The sequence below is a fragment of the Ptychodera flava genome, chromosome 13, assembly GCF_041260155.1.
Source record: "Ptychodera flava strain L36383 chromosome 13, AS_Pfla_20210202, whole genome shotgun sequence".
NCBI lineage: Eukaryota > Metazoa > Hemichordata > Enteropneusta > Ptychoderidae > Ptychodera > Ptychodera flava.
The window spans coordinates 34,792,980-34,808,107 of record NC_091940.1 but is presented as its reverse complement, the minus strand read 5'-3'; the positions used below and the strand labels follow the sequence as shown (position 1 = coordinate 34,808,107).

General features: G+C 37.1%; 1 long non-coding RNA gene across 1 annotated transcript; it reads left to right on the top strand.

Moving 5' to 3' along the window:
• Positions 1-584: 584 nt before the first annotated feature.
• On the top strand, positions 585-11,075 carry LOC139148269 (uncharacterized). The gene is made up of 3 exons (XR_011555905.1): positions 585-723; positions 5,064-5,498; positions 9,975-11,075. It is a non-coding gene; the product is annotated as an uncharacterized lncRNA (long non-coding RNA).
• Positions 11,076-15,128: the final 4,053 nt, after the last annotated feature.

Sequence of the window (15,128 nt, the reverse complement as noted above, 5' to 3'; positions counted from 1 at the left end):
GTCATGTGACGGGGGCGTTTTTCAGCTACCGTAAAAGTTATCAGCCGGCTACCGAAAAAGTTATCGACGATTTCTTTCCAGTTTCATTTGTCGGCAGCCGAAGAAGGCTCTCCTAATCACGCAGTGATAACCTTTTTCCATATTGTCGGAAAAAGTGTTCGTGTCATGAAAATTACCCACCCTTTTGTCCCTGCCTCCGACATAGAAACCAAAATGAGCGCGCTTATTTATTCAGTCCCTAAACCCGTCGGCCCTACAAAGTAACGGTAGAGTCCGCTGGGTAGTTCTGTAGCAGCATACTTGACAGGATCCGAGAAGTGGCTGGCTAATTCGAACGTTAATAATTGGTTTTCGCCTCTCTATGACGTAAATGGTTAAAGAACGTGGCCGGATGTCAGCAAAATTACTCTCGTAACACAGGTGTAGATTTCTTAGAAAGGGGGAAATAGAGATAGTGCCTTTAAGATTTGTGAAGGTCGAACCACTTGTGTAATGTGGAAGAACTCTTTTTTCTCTAAACTAGACTTTTAAAAATACCCCTCCCCCTGGATAAAATGCAAATTCCCAAACACCCACACAGGAAGTGCTATAGTTCGCTGTAACATATTTAAGTCATCAAAGTGAACTATCTTTCCAATGTGAGTTTGTCTTCACCAACAAAGATACACAAAATCGTCTGGGTCAAGAGGAGTCAACATTCTGAAATCTAGAGACTAATTTACGGTGAGATTTCCCCGTTTGACGCTTAAAGCATCTTGGTATGTCAGTACTGTATTTTGAAGACAGGATTTATTTTTATATTGTTATTTACTCTATTCAGCCAGAGTTCATATATTCCCGATTGTAACTTACGAATGGCAAGCGAACACCTCACTGATTCATTGAATATGATGGAAAACTATTCTGTATCGAATAATTTTATAACACAAGCTTGGATTGTTTCAGTGTGTGCCTACAACTATATGGACCCTTAGCATTGAAATCCTCTACACTGATAGACACCTAGATAGGCTCACAGCTCAGACTTGAGTTGGCCAAAATATATATTTAATTAACCACTCTCGCTTGACCCTTGACCAATACTACAAGCCTCTAAATTTTTTGCCTGGAATATACTCCTTTCCGTACCTCTTTTTCACACACTTCATTACGGCGGCATCCTGTTAGTGTAGTTGAACTCGGTTGAGAAAGTTGAAGTAGTGAGTAGTTTAACTTAGGCAAACGCGTCTGTACAACGTGCAAGAAGACAGGAAAGAGCTAACTGCTGTAAAAACTCGCTCCCATCTGGAATTTATTAAACTAGTAAGTAGCTACGTAGATAAACTTGGTTGAGAAACTTGAGAAGACAAGACCGTGTGATTTATTGAACTAGAACTGTACGTTGCTGAACTTGGTTGAGAAAGTTTGCAGCACCTCTCTTCACATTCTATTAGGCCTACGGCAGCATCTTGTTAGTTGAAAAAGTTGACCTTGTACGTTTATGCAAACGTGTGTGTAGAACGTGTATTGCTAATAGGCAAAGGCGCTATAATGGCTCCTTGTCATGTGACGGGGGCGTTTGTCGGCTACCGTAAAAGTTATCGGCCGGCTACCGAAAAAGTTATCGACGATTTCTTTCCAGTTTCATTTTTCGGCTACCGAAAAGGCTCTCCTAATCACGCGGTGATAACCTCTTTCCATATTGTCGGAAAAAGTGTTCGTGTCATGAAAATTACCCACCTTTTTGTCCCTGTCTCCCACATAGAAACTAAAATGAGCGCGCTTATTTATTCAGTCCCTAAACCCGTCGGCCTTACAAAGTAACGGTAGAGTCCGCTGGGTAGTTCTGTAGCAGCATACTTGACAAGATTCGAGAAGTGGCTGGCTAATTCGAGCTTCAATAATTGGTTTTCACCTAGCTGTGACGTAAAGGTTAAAGAATGTGACCGAATGTCAGCAAAATTACTCTCATAACACAGGTGTAGATTTCTTAGAAGGGGGAAATAGAGATAGCGCCTTTAAGATTTGTGAAGGTCGAACCACTTGCGAGATTTAGCACAGATGTGTAATGTGGAAGAACTATTTTTTTCTGTAAATCAGACTTTTAAAAATAACCCTCCCCTGGATAAAATGTAAAGTCCCGAACACCCAAATAGGAAGTGCTATAGTTCGCTGTAACATATTTAAGTCGTCAAAGTGGACTATCTTTCCAATGTGAGTTTGTCTTCACCAACAAAGATACACAAAATCGTCTGGGTCAGGGAGTTAACATTCTGAAATCTAGAGACTAATTTACGGTGAGATTTCCCCGTTTGACGCTTAAAGCATCTTGGTATGTCAGCACTGTATTTTGAAGACAGGATTTATTTTTATATTGTTATTTACTCTATTCAGCCAGAGTTAATATATTCCCGATTGTAAGTTTACGAATGGCAAGCGAACACCTCACTGATTCATTGAAAATGATAGAAAACCATCATGTATTGAATAATTTTATAACACAATCTTGATTTTTTTCAGTGTGTGCCTACAACTATATGGACCCCTTGCGTTGAAATCCTATACACTGATAGACACCTAGATTGGCTCACAGCTCAGACCTGAGTTGACCAAAATATATAATATTTAATTAATCAGTTTCGCTTGACCCTTGACCAATACTACAAACCTCTTATTTTTGCCTGGAAGATACTCCTTTCGGTACCTCTTTTCACACATTTTATTACAGCGGCATCCTGTTAGTGTAGTTGAACTCGGTTGAGAAAGTTGAACTAGTGAGTAGTTTAGCTTAGGCAAACGCGTCTATACAACGTGCAACAACACAAGAAAGAGCTAACTGCTGTAAATAACTCTCTCCCGTCTAGGATTTATTGAACTAGTAAGTAGCTACGTAGATGAACTTGGTTGAGAAACTTGAGAAGACAGAACATGTGATTTATTGAACTAGAGCTGTACGTTGCTGAACTTGGTTGAGAAAGTTTTCAGCACCTCTCTTCACATTCTATTAGGCCTACAGCAGCAGCTTGTTAGTGTAGTTAAACTTATTGAAAAAGTTCACCTTGTAAGTTTATGCAAACGTGTGTGTGTGGAACGTGCATTGTTAATAGGCAAAGACGCTATAATGGCTCCTTGTCATGTGACGGGGACAGGAATACCGTTAAAGTTATCGGTCGGCTACCGAAAACGTTATCGATAATTTCTTTCCAGTTTCATTTGTCGGCTACCGAAAAAGACTCTCCTAATCACGTAATGATAATCTCTTTCCATTTTGTCGGAAAGAGTGTTCTTGTCATGAAAATTACCCACCCTTTTGTCCCTCCCTCTGACATAGAAACCAAAATGAGCGCGCTTATTTATTCAGTCCCTACACCCGTTGGCCTCTACAAAGTAACGGTAGAGTCCGCTGGGTAGTTCTGTAGCAGCATACTTGACAAGATCCGAGAAGTGGCTGGCTAATTCGAACTTCAATAATTAGTTTTCACCTCGCTGTGACGTAAAAGGTTAAAGAATGTGACCGGATGTCAGCAAAATTACTCTCATAACACAGGTGTGGATTTCTTAGAAAGGGGGAAATAGAGATAGTGCCTTTAAGATTTGCGAAAGCTGATGAAAAAACTCTAATGTTATACGGAATCACGCACAAGTAGGCAGCTTCAGTCTGTTGAAAGCAGATAGCAAAGTTGTTGGGTTAGAAAGATGACTTGGCTTATTATGTTCTCTCATCTCCCCTCTCGTTTCTCTTTCTTTAATCTTACAATTCGAGTTTTAAACATAATAATGATTATTACAGCCATGCATAAAATTCGTAAGTATGGACTCGTGTATTGTTATCATAAGTTGTTGCTTGAATTATCGGAAGCACTCGCTAAGAACAACAACTCGCTACCGCTGGTCATCTCTATTGTTGAAATATTGAAGATAGTTTCATGTCTAATTTTTTTCAGCATGTTAGTGTGACTCGTTTTATTGGTTAATTAACAGTTAATGATGGCCACTGCGAAACAAACTCAATGAGACGTTTAACTCTCAGTAGGACTTCAGCGATCATTGTCGAAACCCGGATCAACATTCGCTTGCCTGTACTTTTCAGTTTCCATGGCTACCCTACTTCTCAAAAGAAATTCGTTCAACCATGGACGTACCATGACAGATCCATGGTTCAACTAAGGTCTCTCCGCAAAGAGGTCAAGGAACGGACCCTCTTTAGCTTATTATAGTCGGTTCGTCTTTTCGCTTCAGCAGTGTATTATCCTGCTGGTAAGGATATTCTCCGGTATTTTCAGGACGACGTAAGTTGCTTATACGCCAACAAAGTCCTAATTTTGGTAAAAAAAAATTGATGTGATTTGCTTAAGGTGTTTTCGTCCAGGCCATTACATCATCAGATATATCAGATGTGTGTCACTATTGGCCATTTATTTGCTAAAATTATAGTATTTCGGTAAAAACACTGAAGATGCTAAATAGGACATGAACCGCAGGTCTTGAAGTGATGCGGGCGATGGCTAGAGACAACACTTTTTTGTTTGTCTTGTTCCCGTATCTACAGGATGTGCATCGTATTGAATTTGCATGCATAATGAGTTGGTTTCCAAAGTGATGTTTGACGAGGGTATTGTACTGTTGGAACAGGGGCAGAGTCTATGGAGCGTAATTCATGCCAAAATTAGCACCCCACTTTTCGATACCACTCATTCGGATTTTGACACTAGTCAACCAGTTTTCGAAACTTTTTGACAGCAGTTTTGTTGTAGGATTGAGATGCAACAAAACGTTCAATTTGACGTTTCATGTTTTGCTTGGTGATTTCTCTTCTCTTTATTCCTTTTCGTTAAATTTTTGCAGGTACATCTTTGTATTGACTTTTTAATATGCATCTTCCTTGAAAACACTTGATTTTTTCCGATGACATATTTCACCCACTTTTCATGACGCTTTGAATGCTTGTGTCATTATTTGTGACATGATATCTGCTGAGTTGTTTGTTGTTTGGTTCAATTTGAGATGTCCCACGATGAAGAACTACCTGAAACTATCAACACAGCGATCATGAAATCGAATTTTTTTCTGATTTATTCTCACAGAAGTCAGAGATGGGGCATACTACGAGATTACTTGTTCTTCCTTTTGTGTTGGCGTTGTACCTAACTATGATCAGCACGGCACAGGCGGCAAGACACCGTAAGTGTAAGCGAGGTCCAATAAAACTGACCAACGACCAAATATACTCAATACAGTGTAACCAGACATTCATCAGTCAACTTAAAAACCGTCCGCCTAGTGAATTATCAAGAATGTCGCCGATTGTAACACTGACACGTGATCAAGAGCGAAGGATCGACGCACAGCACGGCGACATGTTCACCACCATTGATGAAATGCCATCAGCGCCAACGCGTTACAAGAGAGAAGGCCAAGGGTCGAAAGACGGCTTCACCAGAGTTTGCGAAGCTGAACGATCCTACGATCCTATACACCTGGCAATTAACATGGACGAAGAAACAGTGCAAATGATACAGGTAACACTCTTTATACTCCCCTTAGCATGCCCGCTATTCCGAGAATCAAACCACTTATTGACGAAATAGAATCAAGCCAGTAATTGACGAAATCTATTGCTGTTTGCAACTTTTGTACCGAAGGACGTAAACGAATATGTTTAAATTAGCTGAGAAAACACAGAATGGCATTCCATCATATAATAAGGTATTCTGTGGATGTTTGGGTAAGAAATTATGCAAATGATACAGGTAACACTCTTTATACTCCCCCTAGCATGCCTGCTATTCCGAGAATCAAGCCAGTTATTGACGAAATCTATTGCTGTTTGCAACTTTTGTACCGAAGGACGTATATATTTAAATTAGCTTAGAAAATAGAGTGGCACTCCATCATACAATAAGGTATTCTGTGGATGTTTGGGTAAGCGGAACTCATATTTCTTTGCAAATTGTAAACTATATTAACATAGTCCCTTAGTACATCTCTGCGCATTTTATTGCGTCATTGGAAACTATTCAACCCTATAAAATCACCGAAATACTGAGCATTTTGAAATATTGTGGAAAATATAGGATGTAGCAGCATCGTCTCTCTTAGCATCATCATCATCATCATCATCATCATCATCATCATCATCATCATCACCGTCACCTACGTAATCAATATCATCGTCGTAATCATAACCGTCCTCTTCATCATTATCTTTATCATCGGCGTCATTTTTGTTATCGTAATCATCATGTTTATTATATTATTACCGTAATCATTATCATAATCGTCATTGACGTCGTCGTCACAATCAGCTTTGATTTTCAAACGATTTACAGCCCGGAAGCTACAGAGATGTCCATTAAGGGACTGGACATAAATTACAGGGGGGTGGGCCGGTGTTTTTCGAAACACCGCTGCGTCAAAAACAGTGACCCTTCAAAAGTTCATGCACAAAAATTAGTGACCCTCCCCCTTATCCGTGCATGAAAATAAGTGACCCTCCCCTGTTACTCAATACCCCCCCCATCAAACCCGCAATGTGTTCAAGACCCCCTTCTGACTTGCTATACTTTTTAAGTCGCCCTCCCAAAAGGAAGGCAAAATGTGGCCGATATAATGCGTTGTCCAAAAATATCAAATCATATTTGTGTGATAATTCATGTAAATGTACTTTGCTGAAGTGGCAGGTAAAAAGTGCATGCCTGTACAAAAAATGTAATTTTTAGATTTCATCAATAATGTTGATTCACTATATATGGTAGTCGACTATAAGAAAACAACGAATGTGTATTTTCCAATGTAAAACTAGCAATATCTGTTCATATATCGATGTTTAATAACTGATATAGATATACTTGATTAGCATGGGTTGTTTACAAGTGCACATGTGAACAAGATATTTGATTTTGGAATTTCGCTCAAAATGTTGATCCACTATACATGGGAGTCTATGACAAAACTATACATGGGAGTCTATGACAAAACTTAAAAAAAAATTTTTCAGAATTAAAAATTTGCACTATTTGTGCATATATTGACCCTATTGAACCACTCTTTTTTGGGAGTGGAGATTTAGCCGAGCGGTTCTCTCTGTGGCCTCTCCACTAGGCGACTGATGCCGTATGTTGTGGGTTCGAACCCGATTGAAAACTAGCCGTATTTTCTACCCTGGGTTGGTAGCTCTGCTGTTGGACAGAATTGTCCCTGAGGTTATCGTTTGCCCACTTAAAGCAATGTATTCGTTGCTTCGCTTCGATAAAGTTTGTATGTTCGATGTGTGATAGTGAGCATGCGTGCGTGAGTGCTTCACGAACTCTACAACGTGTGGAGCGGTCTCAGTCAGAAAAATGTAACAACTTAGCCCGCTATTGAACCACTCTTTTTTGGGAGTGGAGATTTAGCCGAGCGGTTCTCTCTATGGCCTCTCCGCTAGGCGACTGATGCCATATGTTGTGGGTTTGAACTGGATTGAAAACTAGCCTGAATAATTGACATAATTGTGCTTGATTAGAAGAAGATGGTAGCACGTGCATCTGTGTACAGTAACTTTGTTTTTGTAATTTCACATAAAATGTTGATCCACTAAACATGGGAGTCTATGACAAAACTGTAAAAAAATTTTTCAGAATTAGAAATATGCACTATTTGTGCATATATGGACCCTGAACAATTGACATAATTGTGCTTGATTAGAAGAGGGTGGTAACACGTGCATCTGTGTACAATAACTTTGTTTTTGGAATTTCGCATAAAATGTTGATCCATTATACATTGTAGTCTATGATGAAACTATGAATAATTTTTTTAAATACAAAACTTGGCAAATCTGTGTATTTATGTATGCTTGATTATTGATATTTATGTTCTTGATTAGACTAGAGTGGTTACAAGTCCATGTGTGTGCAAGAAATTTGATTTTGGAATTTCACCGAAATGTTGATTCACTATACATGGCAGTCTATGATGAAACCCTATGAATAATTTTTTTCCAATACAAAAATAGGAAAATTTGTGCATTTATGTACACTCAATTATTGGTACTAATGTTCATGATTAGAGTAGAGTGGTTTCAAGTCAATGGTTGTGCAAGAAATTTGATTGTAGAATTTCACCAAAATGTTGATGCATTATACATGGCAGTCTATGATGAAACCTTATTAATAATTTTTTTCAATACAAAAATAGGAAAATCTGTACATTTATGTACACTTGATTATTGGTATTAATGTTCATGATTAGAGCAGAGTGGTTTCAAGTCAATGGGTGTGCAAGAAATTTGATTTTGGCATATCACTGAAATGTCGATTCACTATACATGCCAGTCTATGATGAAACTATGAATAATTTTTTTCCAATACAAAACTAGGTAAATCTGTGCATTTATGTACACTTGATTATTGGTATTAATGTTCATGATTAGACTAGAGTGATTTCAAGTCAATGGGTATGCAAGAAATTTGACTTTGGAATTTCACTGAAATGTCGATTCACTATACATGGCAGTCTATGATGAAAATATGAATAATTTTTTACAATACAAAACTAAGTAGATCTGTGCATTTTTTACACTTGATTATTGGTATTAATGTTCATGATTAGACTAGAGTGGTTTCAAGTCAATGGGTGTGCAAGAAATTTGATTTTGGAATTTCACTGAAATGTCCATTCACTATATGGCAGTCTATAATGAAACTATGAATATTTTTTTCCAATACAAAACTAGGTAAATCTGTGCATTTATGTTCACCTAATTATTAGTATTAATGTTCATGATTAGACTAGAGTGGTTTCAAGTCCATGGTTGTGCATGTCGTGAAAGTTTGAGATTGTTGAGTGTTTTTGTTATCTTTTCATAGCTGCATATTTGCTTGCTATAGCTTGGTGTTTAAATAGGATTCTAAACTTGTTTGACATCACAGTGCAAACGTCATCGAAAACAAGGAGTTGTTTGTACGCATGACCTTGGAGAATTAGCCAATGACGTTCATGTTTATTCTAACTTTGATACAAAGTTCTGTGTTGGCTTTCCCGCTGTTTTGGGAAAGGAAAGCGAGGTTTTCCACGTTTTGTGGCTCTCCGAATTTCCATGTTACGTGAAGAGTTCAGGATCCTCTCTCCACTGTTTTCAATAAATAGTTACGTGTTTATTGTTAACTATTTTCGATTCCAGCTGTCTTCTGACGTCAGACATTAAAGAACCTCCCGCACAGTGCAATAAATTTGATTTTGGAATTTCACCGAATGTTGATTCACTCTACATTGTAGGCTATGAGGAAACTACAAATAACTCATAGGTTATCTGATCCTAAATTGTTATTCAAAAGTTGTTCGACCTGAAGCTTCCAGTTGTTATTGATGACATTTTGCACTATTCTAAATAGTTTGTATTCTGTCAATGTCCTCAAAAAATAAAAAATGTACATAGAGCGACATGAACGTTTGACACCGACCTATACCCAATGTATTGTCAATGGGAGAATGATGTCAAATAAGTGATCTTCCAAATTGTTATTGAAAGAGTCATTATAGGGGACAGTAATGCACAATAGAGGAGTTGAATAAGTAGAAATCATGACAACTTAAATTAATGTGGCTGCTTAGATCATCAATACATTGTTTATTATACCTGAAATTTGTGCCCCAAGGGCGCGCTGAAAATGGTAATGGCAGAAAATGAAAGTGCCGGGAGGTATTTTTTCTTTTTTCAGTATTCCATATTCTTCAATAAGTGCACATGCAATTTCAGCTTTGATGCATGAAGAAAGGTGACCCTCCCCCATACGCTTGCACAAAATTTTATGACCCTTCAAAAATGCTTGCGCGAAAAATGGCGACCCACCCCTTTAAAACACCGCCCCCCCCCCGTAATTTATGTCCAGTCCCTAATTTACTGCAGAAACTACACTACATGCCGGTCAGTCATGCTCTCATTCCAAGACCATTCAATCTTGCAGACTAGTGTTTGCATCAGTTCTAAGAGATTAACTTTGTTTATGCTGCAGCTGCAGAGCCTTCAAAAATACCAAATGACTCTTCACGAGAGGTGCAAAGGTAAACACTGCCGCGGGGTCACATATTCAAGATGCAGAGAAATCAGTCGCCCTCACAGTGCAATGGTCATTGATTATGCAACGAAGACTGTAAAGATGGACCAGATCCAAGTTGCATGCTGTGTATGCGTGACATCTCCCACGAACGACTTAGGACCATGACCTCAAGACACCTATTTCAGTTTCACTTCAGATGGACGTGCTTGGGGACAGTATTGAAAAAAGTGACGAATGGTAGTAATCAAGTAAACAAATAATAAAAAATGATTAAATAGATGAATAAGCATCATGAGTGTCATCATGACAATTTTCATATTTATATTAAATTTTCTACACCCTGAGTCCATAGTTTTGTATGAATGAATCAAAATTACAACTGTACAATTACATTACAGAGTTTCGTTGTTGAACATCAAGCCGAAACGGAGATAAGCTTAGTTGCGTCTGTTTTTGCATTTTTTGCTATCAAGGAAATATGATCAACTTCAATTCTCTCTTTCTATAATTCACGTTATCAGAGCAAGAAAAACTGTCAGAGTTTAACATCCAATAGTAAGACTAGTCTCTAAATATTATTAGGTTATTCACCAAATACCGGAATTTATGTCCGTGTACATCGTGCGGCGGAGATATTGTCCGAGCAATACCGAGGTGGATGATGTACGTTTTATTTGATCTGTTGGCCAGAAATTTATAATTTCAATCGTGCTTAAGTCAGGACCGGACAATCCGTAACAAATCGCGGCCAACCTGTTTACTATAACAATATTTCAATAAAGGCATTTGAAAATAGATTTTTGTTGATTTTTTAGTGAGCTAAAACTCTTTTCACATGGGGTCACTCTGGGTTATTAACCTTACAAGTTCATGTTTGTAAAAAAGTTTTAATTTTTTGTATGTCATGCTTTACTGTATTTTAGTCCTGAATAATTTCAGAAAATATTGAGCCGATGCTTGGTTGTTTTGTAGCTAAATGTCTTCTAGAAATAATGTAACACTTAGTTTTTTGATTGCATTAAAGTTTACCTTAAGTGTGGAGGCATTTCATCTAAACCTTCTAGTCAGTTGAATGTTAAGAAATGGTCAATTGTATGCTTGAATCTAAGTTAAATCGGCAAAGCAATTTTATTTATTTGAATTTCAAGAGAAAAAACAGGAATGTTCTGCTAGTTTGGAAACTTTATGCACTCCTTCAGAGTTTTTTGTTTGGGGGTACCCAAGAACGCCCTCACACAGCCAAGTACTATAGACACTGCTTCCTTGAGAGGGACAACATTTTCATATGCTAACTCCTCACCTCGCTTTGTACATCAGTAGGAGTATAAAACTGTTTTTATCACGTATCATTCAAATCTTAATATCAAGTTAAACAAACATTTCTGCATGTTAAAAAACTCAAACTTAGTTAATACTTTCCTTACGCACTATCTTCGCGGGCGACCAAAGTACTCGTCATGACTGTGAACTAATCTCAACAAAGTTTTCACCATAATTGAACAACATATTGTGAACTTAAACTGATTTCTCACGAATCTTTTACTACTGAACCTCAAGTAAAGAAAGCACTCCTCAGGTTAGAAAACTCAAACTCGAGTATTTATAATTATCTGACATGGGTAATCAAAGCAATCAACATGACACTGAAATGTTCATTATTGTTCTGGAAACTGTTCAAAAGTGGCACAAAGAAAACAACAAATCAAACACTTGTTTGCACTTTAGATTGACTTTGGGTCACTCACTGTTATTAACCTTACAAATCACTGGAATAAAGGAGTTTTGCACATGCATGCTTTGCTGTTTTTGGTCCCGATTTATTTGTGGAAAATGTTGAGCCGCTGCACGACTCTTTCGCAGCTAAATCTCTTCTAAAAAGAATGCACATCTTCCAAAGAGAAAATAACACTCTAAGTTTTTTTATTGGATTGAAGTTTACCCACGTGTGAAGGCTTTTTATCCAAAAATTTACCTACTAAGCTACTGTATGTTGAGAAAAAGTCCTGGACTCTAAGCTGAATCTCAAAAGCAAGTTTATCGACTTGAATTTCAAGAGAAAAAATACCGTCAAGGACACTATGTGCTCACATTCGGTTTGAGTTGGTCAATTCAAGAAATATTTAAACCAGGAAAAACAAGAATGACAAAAGCAAATAAGGTCTCCAACTTAGGTACAGGAGGTCATCTTTAGGAACATGCATATCAACTTCTATAGCAGTAGGACAAGCAGATCCTAAATACATAAGCAAATGTCAACAACAAAAAGTAGACAGAAAAGGCTTGATAAAAAGACAAGCGACCTAGCGGCCGATATAGCTCTGCTGTGTTTATGTAGAAAATAAGTATTTTTGACACATGTTGATGAAGAAGGTGGAAATCTTTGATATCTCAATGCAGTGGCGAGAAAAGAGTGGCTAAAATAGCTGTGAAAAAACACAATTGAAGATTTCATCATACTTTGAATATATCACATCGGATCATCCCTAAGAACATGTCAACCAAAACTATCTGATGAGTAGTTTTTTGAGAATAACATTTTCTGACCAAAAATGGCAACAATTGCCCTCAAAAATAAAAATTGCAGATTTCATCATAATTTCAAAAGATCATATTTAGTTCATCTATAGAAACCTGTATACCAAATTTCAAAGCTGTTAGACCAGTACTTTTTGAGAAACACATTTTTTGACCAAAAATGGAAAAAATTGCCCCAAAAATTCAAAATTGCAGATTTCATCATAATTTCAATAAATATCATTTAGTTTATCTTAAGAAACCTGTATACCAAATTTCAAAGCTATCAGATGAGTAGTTTTGGAAATACACATTTTTTGACCAAAAATGGCAAAAATTGCCCCAAAAATACAAAATTACAGATTTCATCAGAAATTCAATATATATTACTTAGCTCATCTGTAGAAACCTGTATACCAAATTTCAAAGCTATCAGACCAGTACTTTTTGAGAAACACATTTTTCGACCAAAAATGGCAAAAATTGCCCCAAAATTACAAAATTGCAGATTTCATCAGTATTTCAATAAATATCATTAAGGTGATCTGTAGGAACCTGTATACCAAATTGCAAAGCTATCAGATGAGTAGTTTTGGAAATACACATTTTTTGACCAAAAATGGCAAAAATTGCCCCAAAAATACAAAATTACAGATTTCATCACAAATTCAATATATTACTTAGTTCATCTATAAAAACCTGTATACGAAATTTCAAAACTATCAGACCAGTACTTTTTGAGAAATACATTTTTTGAGAAATACATTTTTGACCAAAAAATGGCAGAAATTGCCTTAAATATGCAAATTTGCACATTTCTGCACAATTTGAACAAATCTGAAATAAATCATCCCTAGGGACATATGTACCAAATATCAAAGCAATCTGACTGGTACTTTTGAAGAAGATTTTTAAAGATTTTTTCACCAAAAATGACAAAAATTACCTTAAAATACAAATTTCACCACGATTACTGAAGTAAACTGCATATCAAATTTCAAAGCAATTGGACTTGTGGTTTAATCAGGCCATTTTGAGGAGTCTGCCTTAAAAGATTATGAGCCCGAGTCTACCTCTGAACTCAGAAAATTAGAATTAGAAATGCAGGCAATTAAGAAACTAGAATTACAAATGAAAGAAAAAGAATTACAAATGGAAGAAAGACAGCGAGAGAAAGATAGGCAGGAAATATTAGAAATGGAAGAAAGACAAAAGGAGAGAGAATTACAAATCAAAGAAAAGGAATTGCAAATGGAAGAAAGACAAAGAGAGAAAGAGAGAGAGGAAAAGGAAAAGGAAAGAGAATTAGCAGAACGTTGACTGCAGTTAGAAATGAGACGTTTAGAGCTTGGACAGTCAGCAAAATTCTTCACTTCAGCCAATTTTGACATCACTAAGCATTTCAGGTTAGTTCCCCCTTTCCAAGAAAAGGATGTTGATAAAAATTTCCTTCATTTTGAGAAAATTGCTCAGAGTCTGAATTGGCCTAAGGAGTCCTGGTCTATGCTTTTGCAAAGTGCTTTGGTGGTAAAGCCAGAGAAATTTACATTCAGTTGTCAGTAGAGCAGGCTTCAAATTATGATTCTGTGAAGGAATTAATTCTCAAGAGCTATGAGTTGGTGCCTGAAGCTTAACATCAGAAATTTAGGGATTGTAAAAGGCAAGGGATCAAACTTACATTGAATTTGCTCAAACAAAAGAACAACTGTTTGATCGTTGGTATTCTTCGGAAAAGGTCAGTCAGAATTATGAAAAATTACGACATCTTGTTTTGATTGAGGAATTTAAAAGGTGCATCAGAAGTGACATCAAGACGTTTATCAATGAACAAAAGACAGATACATTGGAGGTTGCTGCACGTTTGGCCGATGATTATTCATTGACCCACAAATCTTCATTTCTCAGCAAACCATCCCAGTCCTTTTCATATCGTAACAATGCAGGTAAATTTAACTCCTCCTTTTCATCCAAGAATTTCTCAAAGGAGAGTAGAAAATCAATTGACAACAGTTCACAAAGTTCAAGTAACACTCCCATACCATCAGATCCAAAGTCTCAATCTCCTTCTGACAAAACAGTTCGGTACACTTTCTTGTAATTATTGTAAGAAAGATGACCATTTAATGTCAGATTGTTTCAAATTGAAAAGAAAACGTGAAGGTCAAAGTGGTCAAAGTGGATCTAAGCCAACCGGCTTTATTTCTTCATCAACTCAATTAGAGTCTAATAATGTGTGCAACACATTTTCTGAGGTTAAACCCTCTTATCTCCAATTTATGAGGTCAAGGTCAATTCTTCTAAAGATAGCATTATGGGTATTTTGAACCTTTTATTCATGATGGTTTTATATCACTCTCTAGTAATTTTTCTTCCGCTACCCCTGTCAAAATTTTCAGAGATACCGGGGCTCCCAGTCTCTTTTGTTGGCGGATACCCTGCCGTTTTCTGAAAGTCATTTTCAGGTTCTAAAGTTCTTATTAAGGGGGTAGATTGTAATGACTACATTCCTGTTCCTCTCCATAATGTCTATTTGTCTTCGGACTTTGTTTCTGGACCTGTGACTTTGGGTATTAGGCCATTTTTGCCTTTTGAAGG